A 14,566-nucleotide genomic window follows, 5' to 3' on the forward strand; every position below is an offset into this window, starting at 1 on the left:
ATGGTTAGGATATATTTTAGTTATATTTTATTTTTATAATCTAGGACTGGCTTAGGGTTACTTGCATGTAACCATGCATTATTAATTGTTATTATAATAGTAAGTAGATGTAAAATGCAACAAGGATACTTTAAAATAAAGTGTTGCTTAATTTTTACTATATGATATGAAATTAAATAACATGTAACGTATATATACTGCACATACACATACATGCAAAAGATATATACTGTGTTTTCCTTATTAAAATTATACTTCTGGCTGGTGTCATTATCTGTTAAAGCTACATAAGAGAATATGTGTGAGTGAAACAATGAATGACTTGTGTATCGGATTGAAGGTCAAACCAAGTACAGTCAGTTCAGAAAATGGTGCGAAAATCCATTCCTGAATTATTTACTCAGCATAGATAAATTGTAGTCTAATTCCATTTCGCGTAGTGCTATTCACATTTCAATTTCTGTACCTAATCTTTAAGTAAAGGCTGGACTGTGTTCAACATTCATAGTTCAATGTTTGGTGTTAATTTAAATGTGAGCTTGCTTAATTTTATTTCCACCTACATAGCGACAATTTTACTCTCCCAAGAAGTATATACATAAAAAACTATCACAAGAATTAAAGAACTTATTTCAGTTCACCTTGATATATACGCCTCTATATAGCATTCCACATTTTCTGATCCTCTCACACTTTTCGAACATTATCATTCAGTTACACTACACGGAGGAGAAAATACATTTTCCTCTCATCTAAGTAAGCATATGTATCTTGCAGCTAATAATGAGTCTATACATCAAACATGCTCATTCTAGATCAGGGCCAATAGTTATGGAAAATATTATCATAAGACATTTGTTCATAGCGTGACAATGCTTGGCCCCAGGCCACCGACATGTTTTATTTAATAACGCGGGAATTTTGCAATGTTTGCCTTTCATTACACTGAAAGTTGAAAACAGAGACCAAAAGCCACTTGCTTCAAAGCACGAACTTTGCCGCCCAATGACTGTCAAAAGAGATATGAGCATCTGGATTGGAGAAAAGGATTTTGCAGGATGTCCATCTAATGCAACAGTGTTTAGATTTCCAACTTTTCTCCTCTGTGAGTTCTTTTTTTAAGGAGGTGTTGGGGGGCTGACAGGACGACCACCCGTTGGAGCGGGCCTGTTCTATGGCTGGAGGCGGAGGGTTAAAGTGGCACAGCAGATTAAGCCCTCCGCTGCAGGGAGACTTACACAGGGACCGGGATAAGAGCCCGCTCCGCCTGGGAGCCATGAGAAATTCTGAGGAAAGAGCAAAGCAGACGTGTGTGAGGAGAGTAAACTTGTTTTTTGTACTCCGCTGACCAATGCTGGTGCTGGCATATCAAAGGTTTACCATGCCCGTGATGTTATAAGCAATAACTGACAATATTTACACTCATCATAAATGTTAATCTTTTAATGATTTGACAAAAGCGCAGGAAAAAATTGTGACGAAGCACATATGTGGGATTACAAGATCCAAGTTACGAAGTTGATGCCGGTGCATTTAGTGCTAGCTCAGCATTTGGTGATTTGGTGATTAGATTATAGTGTTCACGTTACAGTGTAAATAATAACTACTATTATAAATAATAATATTATATGTGTGTGTTTTTTTTTTTAAAGCCCGTTTTTTTTTTATTATTATTATTATTTTTTAATCTTATTTGTGATTAAATAATAACTAACAAAATAAATAAAAAAACACATGATGTTATTATTATTTAAAAAGTTATAATGAATTTTTATAATTTTTAATTTATTTTATAGATTTTTCAGTACATTTCTGCCACATTTCTGTACATAAACTGAGTCACCACTGATAAGCTACTACTAAATATTATATAAACATTAATTTTCTGTAAAGTTGCTTTGCAACGATTGTAAAAAGCGCTATACAAATACAATTGAATTTACTTGAATTATCTTATTTTTTTCTTTCATCTTACTGGTAACTTGACTATAGGGTTCATGTTACAGTGTAAATAATAACTAAGAAATAATTTAAATAATATTATGTGTACGTTTTACTTTTAAAAACAATTGTATTTATTATTATAATTTTTTATTTTTTTATCTAATTTGTAATTGTTTTTAGGGAGTATAAATTACCTGGTTATATATTGTTTGCACATTTAAGGGATTTAAACAAAACACTATTATTAAATGTTAAATCATAAACTGTATATTAAAAAATAAACTTTACATTTCCATTAAAAAATTTAACCCTTGATGTGTTTCTAACTTGCAAATAAAATTACCTGCAACTGTGAAAAGTTACTTTTAAAAATACACATTACTTTTTAAGCATTGCTTCAAATAAAATGACTAATTGCTAGTTTGAAAAACTTTCAATAATTACCACTGTAAAGGCATCATGTAACTTTAAAAATTTTTTGCTTATAGTTGTCAATACATTAAATAAATAGAAAAATAATGTGTGCTACATATTTGAACAATTTGTAGCAAATATCTGAATTTTTAAGTAAAAGGGTAAATAAATAGTATATGCACAGATACGTTACATGCAGCTCGCCAACACTGACAAAAACAATCAATTTCCATTTATAACCTGCTCTAGAAAATAAAACATTAAGCGCAATGTTGTTTATGTGTAGTACTAGCACGTCAGTATTCATTTCACTGTAATATAAATACTGCAACATAAGGTAATGTGACCCTTTCAGTACATGATGTCCAAGTTACTTGACCACAAGCAACATAAGAAGCAATCGATTTAATTATAACTTAAGTGCGATAACTAGGATGCATTAGATTCATGTTTTCTGGATGGCAAAATGTAGAACATTAATTGGTTATGTAGCGCACACTGCACCGTGCGTGACACGAATTAACAACAAAGACGAAAGGTACTTTGAGATTTTAAAGAGTGACACTCTGATGTGTAAGATACTGAAATAAAACAGATTATCTGGATTAAATGATAGAGCTGTCAGCCTGAAGTTCCTCCTCTATATCCGTATTTGCGTATCTTAACAGCTTACAAGTGTGTGTGTGTAGGATGTGGAACAACATGAAAAAGAGGGATAAACAGAGTTGAGATACATAGGGGAGTTCAGATCTGTGTGGAGAGCGGTGCGCCTGGTTAAAGGTGAAAGTCAGGGTTCCTGTGAGTGTTAAGGTTAAGTTTAGGGTCAAAGGTCAAATGAACGCAGAGGTTGTGGTAAGGTTAGGGTCAGTTTAGGGTCAGGATGTCCACTTTCCTCAGGGCAGAGCAAATGGTCAAGCAAAGATCCATTCTGAACACATTCAATTGTATTCATATAAATCATAAACGTTTAAATAGCAATTGTCACTAATAATTAAAATACCATTCAAAATCAGTTTGACTTTTTAAAAAAAATTGAAATACAAAACTACAGTAAAACAGTAATATTGTGAAATATTATTATAGACATTGTGTTGTTAATAAAATAGATTATTATTATTATTATTATTATTATTATTATTATTATTATTATTATTATTATTATTATTATTATTATCATTCTAATATGCTGATTTGGTCCTCAAGAAAAAAAAGGAAAGACTTTAAGTTGTCCATGTTACATGTACTTACTATTACAATAACAAAACAAGCCAAACCATAACCATATAGTAAGTTCATGTAGTCATGTAGTTTAATTAATATTACTCAGTACTCAAATATATAATTATACTGTAACAAGGACACCTTAAAATAAAGTCTAACCAACTTTTATAATGTTACAAAAGATTTTTATCATAATGTTGAAAGCAGTTGTGCTGCTTGATATTTTGGTGGAAACCATGAAATTGTTTTCTCCAGAATCCATTGCTGAATAAAAAATCATAAGGACCACATTTATATGAAACTAAAATGTTTCACAACATGATAAAAGTCTTTACTTTCACACACACACAAAAAAAAAAAAAAAAAAAAAACATGCAAATTTGACCTCATGAACTTTGGAATGAATGCATCGATTATGATTTTTATGAGGAAATGCATTGTCGTGTTTTTGCTGTATATCTTTGCTGTCGGTCTGTGTTGACTCATGGGTGGCAGTTGTCGTGTCAGGTTTGTCGAGGGTCAGTGGGAGGACCGGATCGTCTGAGACTGTGATGATATCTCAGCTTAGCTGTGAGTTACAGGCCTTCTGATCTGATTTATTTCGAACGTCAACAAAAATATTATTTATGTTACGATGGTATCTCATTGCAGTTGTTGGTGATGTCATCCCAGCCTGTCACCACCAGACCTCGGAGGTAGTGCTCCCTTTCTCAAACCATTGCATTCTGGGAAATTTTACACCACTGCCGCAGCTTAATGGTCTTGTCTCCCACTGTGAGCCGCACTGAGGAAAACACAGACAATATGTCATGTCAAAAGGGCTTACCACTGTCTCCCACCACACAGACAGCGAAGACTCCTGTGACATATTATCATGTACTGAAGGCAAATATTAGTGTTGCTTTAAAAACATAGTCTAACAATCCAACTGATATGCTTTAAGCGCATTATGAAATTATAGTGTCCGATTAATATTCATGAATGTCTGTGAGGAAATAGAATTTGTTCTCTGAGCCTATGCATGAATAACACCCTAGTGCAATATCTCATTATGTCGTATGATTGGGTATTATGGTGTTCTCACAGTTGTACCAAAAATTGTAATGCCTGCGTTAGCTCATTTATCTTTACCATTAAGCTTTCTATCACATTGTGCCAACAGATTATTTTATATTTTACTTTAGTTTCCATTCAAAATGCACCCAAAAAAAAAAAAAAAAAAAAAAAAGTTTATGTTTTTGAATTGCATGTATAATTCCCACTAATAAACGTAATATGATGTATAGTAGTCAGTCGTACATTAACAAAACAGGAAAGAAAAATATATGATTTCTGCAATAGTACTAATAAACGGATTGTGTTTGTAAATACACAATAACCAGGTTTATATATATATTACCAATAAATCCAGTTTGTTTAAAACTCATACATTTTAGCTAACTGAATATTCCTTGTTCCACAGCTAGCCATATTTTAAAAATGTTCATACTTTTAAACTAAATAAATTACATTTTTTCACAATGAACAGTTTAACATCGATTCTATTCTGTTTGACTAAATAACACATTTTGAAAACATGGCTATTCAAATAAAATCAAACAGATGCAAACAGATAACAACAATAATAGTTAATAACTAATAAAAAATAAATGGGTGGGGGGCAGAAATGTACATCACATTAAATGTATTTATTATTTAATATAAGACTATGTAATCCAAATGGATTTAAATTTTATATGCAATTCCGAAATTTTCAAGGATGATGTTAGTTTCTTATTTGCTGGTGTCCAAAAGGCTCTTGCTGCGTAACAAAGAAGAGCTAAAATATTTACAAACAATCCTCAATGCAAAAACGCTCATATCTCAGCAGATGGCTCACAACTTTCTGAACTTTTTTTGCATCATCTGGAGCTTTTAGAAGTTGGACAAGCTGGTGAGATTGGGTGGAGGAATTAATGATCTTTGCTCTTTTTACCCTTCCCTCAGTTTCCCGTTTCGTTTTCTCAATATGCTGATTTATTCCCCGAGGTCTGCAGTTCGTTATGAGGCTTCAAAATTCCTCTTGCGCCGTGACAAACCAGAGAATGACATAGAGCGTGCAGAGGGGAGCGAGACATGTGTTGTCGTTTAAAATGATATTGTCTGAAGTTAATGACTTACACAGGCTTATAGGTATAAATATCATAACCTTCGTGCTAATTTCATTGGCTGAGAGGGCCCCATAAAAAGGTCATTATGCCTGGTTTGTGTTTAACTCGCATTTAATTCTGAGGAGCAAGAGGTGCGGGAAACTGTATTGATTAAATGACAGCTTAACAACCAGCTGTTTAATAAATCGGCCCACTGCATTGAACCGGAGGGCAGAGAGAAAGAACGAGAAAAACTGAAAGAGGAAAAGGGAGGGGAAGGCAAAGACGGAAGGGAGTCACAGATAGAAACAGAGCGAGAGATGGGGGAGAAGGGAGGGGGAAAGGAGAGCTAGGGGGTCGTTGAAGCTTCATTGCAGGCAGTTGTGATGGAAACCCTTTCCCCTCGCTGCTGACAAATTTATGTTAACAAGCAAATTAGCCACACCGTGGCGAGGCAGCACCAGATCAATAGTGACAATAAAAAGGGAGAGAGACGGAGCGAGAGGAAAGTTGTTGCTGACCACATACCGTCTGCGAATGTAAACGGCCACGGCCTGTCCCCAAGGTCCGTCAACAATAACCCACCGCTGAGAGACACAAAAGGTATCGACACGCTGCTCGCTTCAATTTCCCTAGACGGCGGCTGCTGTCACATCAAAACGCCCATTAGTCACAAATTCAGCAGGCCATGGATTTTGCCCTGCTCTCTTGGGGCACGCTGTCATCTTGAAAGTTGTGCCACCGGCAAAAAAGGACATCTGGTTTGAGTGTAGTGTTTGGAATACCAGAGGACCAGGAGGCTTGTTTTTGATAAAAGGGTAAAAACGCAGGCACTTGAGAGCTGTCAGGGTCTGTTAAAAAGAGCAAGCTGAGGAAAGAGAAAGTCGAGGTGAAACTAACCCTAAGGGAATATCACAAGACATTAAATAGATGCTTGATTTTTTTCTATAAAACTGCATTTAAATGCTATGAGTATTAAACAACCATGAAATATTTGTTATTGGTTCAATAATGAATACTTCAATTCCTTTTGACCTGTTTTAAAATGATGTTGCTTATTATTATTATTATTTAGGAAAAAAGTGAGAACATTATAAGTAGTGTTTGAGACATGGTGTGAATAAGAATAATAATAATTTTGGTGATTATTGTAATTGAATAATAATATAATTGTATACATTTAACATATCAAAACATATGCATATTGTAATTTTGCAAGCTTACATTTCATATATGTATACATATTAATTATTTCAAACTTCAACAGTTTTCACTTAAAGCATATAAATGATCAAAATAATTTATTATAGGACAAAAGAAAAAAGAAAAGAAAAGAAAAGAAAAGAAAAGAAAAGAAAAAACATAGGGAGAGACAAAATTAATGGATGTAAGTTTCATCAGAATACGGCAAATATAATTTATTTAAACTTAATTCAAAACACTAACCGTCAAGCATGGACACAAAGAGACATGAAGAAATCTATTTTTCTTTGTCAGGGAAAATAACTAGACTGCTTGCTTAATATCTAGCTTAAGTAAGACAAGTTAATGGAGTATTTGATCGTTAGCAACAGAGAATAAAGGGAAAACAAAACGAGAACCGCCGAAAAAAGAGTAATGTCAGTAGCACACAAGTGTAGGTACTTCTCTAAAGTGGGAACACACACAGTGTTGTGCATGTGTTCAGACATGCCCTCCAGTACACAAAAGCATGCCTTTAAAAAAAGCATACACACATACACACAAACACACACACTAAAGGTAATTGTGTGTATACATTTATTAGGTTCATAAGACATCTATATTTATGTGAAAACAGTTTTTCTTTCATGGCTCTATATAGATTATGAGAATATGTAGCTCTGAGTGGTTGGCTGATTGGATGAATGAGCAGTCAGTTTACCTGTAATATCTATTTCACGGCTCTTGTATTTACACAGTCTCTGTGGGAGCCGAGCATGTTAGCGGCTGTCGGAGCACGAGCACATATTCTAGTATAGATCACTCAGTGCCTCTCAGCAGGGTGCCAGCGTCCCTCTGTATCCTTCAGTATCTAAACAGGTGCTCTCTCTCTCTCTCTCTCTGTCTTCGGCCATCAATCAGTACATTCTAAGGGTCCTGTCCTCCTTCATTACAGCTCTATTAATCGGCTGACTGTGTGAGAACAGCCCAGTGCCAGCCCGTTAATGTTTAATGGCTCATCTCACGAGATCAATGGGCCAGTTAGTGAAGACAACATTACACTTATGGCTGAACAGCACCTAGTTATTGGACGCACTAGTTAGGAAGTGACCCATCACTCATGGAAGAAGTCTGGCTGGAATAATGGAGACTGATAAACACTCATTCTGTTAATGAAGTGAAATATACTAGTGTTACACATTGTCTACACACTAATTACACTAATGACTGCTTGCGCAACAGAAAACAAGGGTCAACTGTGGTGTAAGGGAAAGAAAATAGGTCTATTAAGATGCACAGAAATGGAAAGATTAGAATCCTGACATGATTAATTGTGCTATTTTGTTTTCCCCCAACCAGATTAGTGATAATAACAGCAAATGTAATATTTTTATTTATTTATTTATTATTATTATTATTATTATTATTATTATTATTTATTTATATTTTTTTATTCATGGGCTAGGTTAGTTTTTTTGTTTTGTTTTGTCACATTGGATTTTGTGTGAACAAGCTTTAATTCTTACATATGATCTTAAATATCTTTTTTTTTTTTACATTTGTTACAAAATAAAAATAAAAATGCATATTGCATGTAAGGCTACATATATAATACGGATACATATTAATTCGTTTAGACTATAATATAATATAATATAATATAATATAATATAATATAATATAATATAATATAATATAATAACAACCGATTTTTAAGTAAAAAAAAAAAAGATTTATCATGACTGAGCCAACCTGCATACAGTACATATGTCATACAAAATCAGGCAAACATAAATACATAAATACATACATGCCCTAACCCTAACCCTAACCCTACACTTAAGATAACACTTAAATTGGCAAGAAAATAAGAATTATATCTTACATTTTTAAAACACACATTATTGAGAGCAACAATTTCTAATAATAAAGAGTAAAGACTTGTGGGAACATAGCACATTTTCTTGTGCATTCCATGTTGATAACTACATTGGCATCCATTTAAAGGAGAGCTCACAATGGCAGCAGAAATACTTCGAGCAAGAATAAGAGATGACTATCTAAGAAGGTAAGCAGATGTACAGTTGACTGTGTGGATAGCAATCAATACGGCAGAACCTCAAGGACAGTCCAATTAGTGGGTTACTCTGTACATAAAGGAGCTTAAGTTTGGCCTAGGATGCCAGCGCAGTGCATCAGGGTGAATATGTATGCCGACAGTGGGCACATCTTTGAAATCTAGGCTCTTTTGGACATGCCTGCATATCAAAGGCTGAAGAAATAAAGCTGGTGCGGTGCAGCAGAGACTTATTAATCAGCCACTGAATCATCTGGGGCCAAACAAGGAATTTAAATGAGTCAGTGAGCAACGGGATAAAAAGAGGGTGAAAAGTCACAATCAATTTCAGAGGCCAGTCACTTGCACAACTAAAGAGTGTAAATTCATGCATGTCTGTTTCCCCTCACCGTCGCTTTTACTGACTTTCACTCTCCCCCCTTATCCTCACCGTCTCCGAGGAAAAGAGAGATGAAAAGACAACTCTTGAACAAGTGACCATCAGGGAGAAACTGTGCAAGGCAATCAATGGGCCATCAGTCACTGAAAATGCTTGTTGTGCTCTTCTGGAATGGCCATTATTAGTTTCTGACACACATCACAGAAAGAAAACTATTGACACTCTTCGTGTGATCTTTTTTTTCTGATTTTTGGAAGGGTCAGAATTAGTTTCCATTCTATAAGCATCATGAAAGCCATAATGAAGCCATAAATACATAAAATGCATCTAAAATGCAAATACTTAAAAAATAAAAATAATAAAATAAATAGCACTGTAGGTTTAAAATGTTTCCTTCATTGCACATTTACATCACATTGTTGCATTATTATATCATGCATTAAAAGATACATATAATGTCCAATATAAATAATGTTTCTAAAGATTTTTTTAGATGGGTATATGGATAGATAGCATGATACTATCATATAATTATTTAATTGTTCAATTTAAATTATTTGAATTATTATTTATATTATATAAATATTATTTTAAGACAATTACAGTAGAGTGTGTAATTAATCTTTCTCTTAAAGTACAAAGTTATAAATTATACAAATAATATAATAAACTATTATTAGATAGCATTTAAACTCCCCAAATGTGTTGAACAACTACCAGTTCATTTCAGAACAACACACACACACACACACACACACAAACACACAACGGCAGAAAATCTCTGTGAACTTTAGAGGCTTAAGTAAATCTTTTAGGCTCATTTTCGGCTCTTTGCCGAAATCAAAGAGCACTTTTAAATTCAGTAATACAAAGTCTATCAGTGTAATAAAAAACAAAAAACTAATTCACTTAATTACATAAAAATAAATACAAAAATAAACATGAAACACTCTGCAGCAAGTGCATTAAACAACATAATTTAAAAATTATTTCCTCTCCTTTAGGTGATATCAACAGCTTTCCCTCCATCGAAGACAAGCATCTATAATCTAGGCAGAGATGTATAGTAACGAAGTAGAACTACTTCACTACTGTACTTAAGTACTGAAAGGCGGTATCTGTACTTTACTAGAGTATTATTTTTTTCTCCTACTTCCACTTTTACTTCGGTACATATTTTCGCTGAGTTTAATACTTTTACTCCGATATTTTTTTTATGTGCTGCATCGTTACTCGTTACAATTATAATAATGTTACGAATCATTCCATTACAAACCACTGCCAGAACTGTAGATGGCAGGTTTGATGAAGCTGCCACATCATTGAGCGAATCAAGCGACACTGCGCGTGCTGACTGAACTGCTGTGAAGAGAGAGATGAACACCGAGCCGAGCCAGATAATGACTCGTTCACGAGTCAAGAGCCAGTTGCATCGGTTCTCGGCGTCATTGGCGTTGACTGCACGTGGGCTCATAACATTAACACAGAATCAGTTCAGAATCAATCACCAAAAGAATCAGTTCAGTTCAGACGCTCTGTGTGTCGGTTTGCTTCACGCTAAATCACACATGCGCAGTATCATCAGCTCCTCGGTTCACGAATCGGACGCGTCTGACAGAAACGGTTCTTGACTCGTGAACGAGTCATTATCTGGCTCGGCTCGGTGTTCATCTTCAGTTCTCTCTTCACAGCAGTTCAGTCAGTGTACTGTTTGAGTCAATGAATTACTCCGGGATATTGGTTTGTTTTAACTCAGAGGGAGTGTCAGACACATTAAACAAGTTAAGCTTAATTCATCTGTGGATTAATGCGTATTGGAGACGCGAACTGTTTAAAACGATTCAGTTCGATTTGGTGGACTGTTTCAAAAAGATCCGGTTACATCGAATGATTCGTTCGCAAACCAGATATCACAAACTGCTTTGTTTTTAACTCTTACAACAGACACGGAAGAGAAGACAATGCTGAATAAAGTCGTAGTTTTTGCTATTTTTGGACCAAAATGTATTTTCGATGCTTCAAATAATTCTAAATGACCCTCTGATGTCTAATGGGTTTGAAACAACATGAGGGTAAGTTATCAATGACATCATTTTGCAAATTGGGCTAACTGACCCTACTAACAGTTTTTTTATTTACAAGAAGTTAGTCAAAGGAATTGTTATTGTCCTTTAGGTTAATCATTTGAAATAGTAAAAACAATATGTTCAAACTTTTGACTATTTTCTTTAATAGCTACATAATACAATACTTCTACTTTTACTTTCAGTACTTGAGTAGTAAATTTTAAAATAGACTACTTGCAATACTTAAGTACAAAAAATGTTGAATACTTTAGTACTTCTACTTAAGTGTGGTGCTTAAAGAGCACTTCTACTTCTACTCAAGTCACTTTTTTGATAGAGCACTTGTACTTTTACTCAAGTATGGGTCTCTAGTACTTTATACATCTCTGAATCTAGGTAATCACAAAACTTAAAATACTCTATATCTGTCCTCTCACACACACAAGAAAAAAAGCAACAAAAAAGGAAAAAGTAGCCATACATGAGATATCCCGCAACTGATGAGCTGCGTTTGTGGAATACCCTATTAGGAATGAGGCAGACCGGCCAGGCAAGAGAGGGCTTTACTTTAAATTGAGTAGTGCCAACGCACATTTATTGGCTCTAATGTGCTACAGCTTGGTCCTGAGCTCGCCTGCTTCGAGGCCAGGAACGGGCCGCCACTGCCACAAACAGAGAACATAATAAGCTTTTTAAGGGGGCCGCCTGTGCAGCTCGATGTCAAAATAAAGACCTCCCTTCAGCTACTGCTCCACGACCTACAGCACACCAGCCAAATCTTTTCTTATTACACTGTTAATATGATTTTTCTTCCCCTTGCACTTTGATCTTTTACAAAAAAAAAAAAAAAAAGAAAAGATAAAAACAAAAAGAAAAGTTTTTTATTTTTGTGCAAGATTCTATTCTGCAGTGTGGCCAATGAATAGCACCTGCTGCTATTGGCTCTTTCAGGTTTTGTATTTCTTATTTTGTAAAGAAGAAGAGAAAAAAAATCAATCCATAATGTTTAAAAAAAAATCATTTAAAAATCAAACATTGTTAAAACCGGCATGAGGACTTGCTACTTGCTGCCACCTGATCCAGAGTGATCCCACTGGGGCACCATGCTGAGAGTTGGGGGACCCTGTCTGTCTCCTCTCACCCTACCATCTATCGATCAGTTCATTGATTAACAGATTGGAAATATTAACTGGAGGATGATCCATCTCAGGTGGGCCGTGTCATTCTCATTAAGCCGCAGAGCGAAGACAAGGCTGGGCAGAATAGACCAGTCTCTCATTAGCATCCTAATGACAAGACCATCAGATAACGCTCAATCATTATCTAGTCAGCAATTACACATTCGGACTTATGCCAGCATAATGTGTGTTAAATAAATCCAAAATTGAAATACTGATTGTTTCGGTAACTTGTTATAAAATGTCCTTTTTTATAACATTATTATACTCATTGCAGATCTAAAAGAAAGCCTGTTGAAAATAGCTTATTTATTGCATGTACTTTAAAAAGCATCCATCATACATACATATATATATATATATATATATATATATATATATATATATATATATATATATATATATAGAACTTGAAAATCTATATGGAACATTTTTCATTAAAAATCATTTTTGCGGTCTTAAGAGTATAGAGCTGCAGTGAATATTTATACATAATTTGGGTAAAATTGCATATACAGTATAATAGCTGTGATGACAGTTTAAAATAAATAATTGTGGAGAATATTTTAGTAGCAAGCCAAAATTCTAAATCTTACTGTCAGCCTCAGCCTGTACACATAAACCTATATATAAAATACATACACATCGCACTTTTATGGGCAGAAAAACATGGTCATATTTCACATTTCAGTGCCTGTCTTACAGATAAATATAATTCAATTCAATAGCACATTTTAATATTAATACCGTAATATAACGTGCGACACAACACGCAGCTCCAAACCAACCCTGTGTCAATGGCCTTATTTTATGAGCCCGTTTTAAACAGCAATTCACATTAGCTCAATAACGCCCGGGCCAGCGCTCAGACAGCCCACATCAGATCCGCGGCACCATGCAATTATGCAGAACCCTCCTGCCTGTGATTTAAGAACTCACACAGGCAGCACAACATCCGCAGGGGCAGACACAAAGAGCACCTCATTGATTGAATTTTATATTGTTGTTGTCTGAGATCTTAACATGCCTGGAATTTACAACCCTGAGAATAATAATGTCATATAAAACTGACAGGACAAAAGACATGTGACACCCTCCATTCAACTCGCTCTCGGAGGAGGGAGACTCATTCGTTTTCAATTTTCGACCAGAACCGCTGTGGCGACATTTTATGGCGAATTATGCTTGTTGATTTGTGACATATATGGGGATCAGTGGAAATATATGTTATGCGAGGCAAGAATGATGCATCAAATTAATGTTTTTCAGTCAAAATAGCAACTCTAGGATTTAATACAGTAAAGGAGTATGAAATCGCCACATTTTTAAATAAATTGGCTATATGCCCCCCCAAATCAGACAATGTCCCTCGCTAGAAACAGTGCGTTTAGATTGTATGGGTTTTGAAACTTGGACAACTTGTGAAGGTTACAGTACTATCGAAGTTCAGGTGCACCTCCTCCTCAATCCAATAACCCCTCACCCCCCTCTCCCTGTTAGTGCAGCATAATTACTCACCCCCATCCCCAAAAAATGACAGGACTCTGACCCCGGCCGAATTATTGAATTTTGATCGCCCGCCTTGGGCCATGTCGGGGCTATTCAATTTTAGCCGGAGGAGGACAACCTATTAAGGAGGATGAGTCCAAAACTTCGCTGCTCAAATTGCCACCCAGAAACCATTACAGACACATGGGTTTCGATACAGGAAGAGCGTCCGCAGTTTGGCTGGACAGAGAAAACCCCTCCTGCACACACAAACACTCAGACCCCCCACCTCTATTTTCCCGTACCAGTGCTAGAGTAGAAGATACAATTTACATGAGTTGAAGAGAAGGTGACAGGCGGCAATCAGGCAGTGGAATAGGGTCAGAGCCGGAGACGAGCAGACCACATTACAGTCTACCAGCGAATCACTTATGCCGGCCACGACCTCCGACCTGCACTCATATCAACCAATTGCCCTTTAGTATAAT

The 14,566-nt window shown here is 35.3% G+C and overlaps 1 long non-coding RNA gene across 1 annotated transcript in view; it reads right to left on the reverse strand.

The window, feature by feature from the left end:
• Window positions 1-573: 573 nt before the first annotated feature.
• The window catches only part of LOC127971674 (uncharacterized), a 118,156-nt gene continuing 104,163 nt past the window's right edge, over window positions 574-14,566 (reverse strand). The window contains exon 3 of the long non-coding RNA XR_008156890.1: window positions 574-1,286. This is a non-coding gene — a long non-coding RNA (uncharacterized LOC127971674). The remainder of the gene's footprint in view (window positions 1,287-14,566) is intronic.

This window comes from Carassius gibelio, chromosome B14, assembly GCF_023724105.1.
Source record: "Carassius gibelio isolate Cgi1373 ecotype wild population from Czech Republic chromosome B14, carGib1.2-hapl.c, whole genome shotgun sequence".
Taxonomy (NCBI): Eukaryota; Metazoa; Chordata; class Actinopteri; order Cypriniformes; family Cyprinidae; genus Carassius; species Carassius gibelio.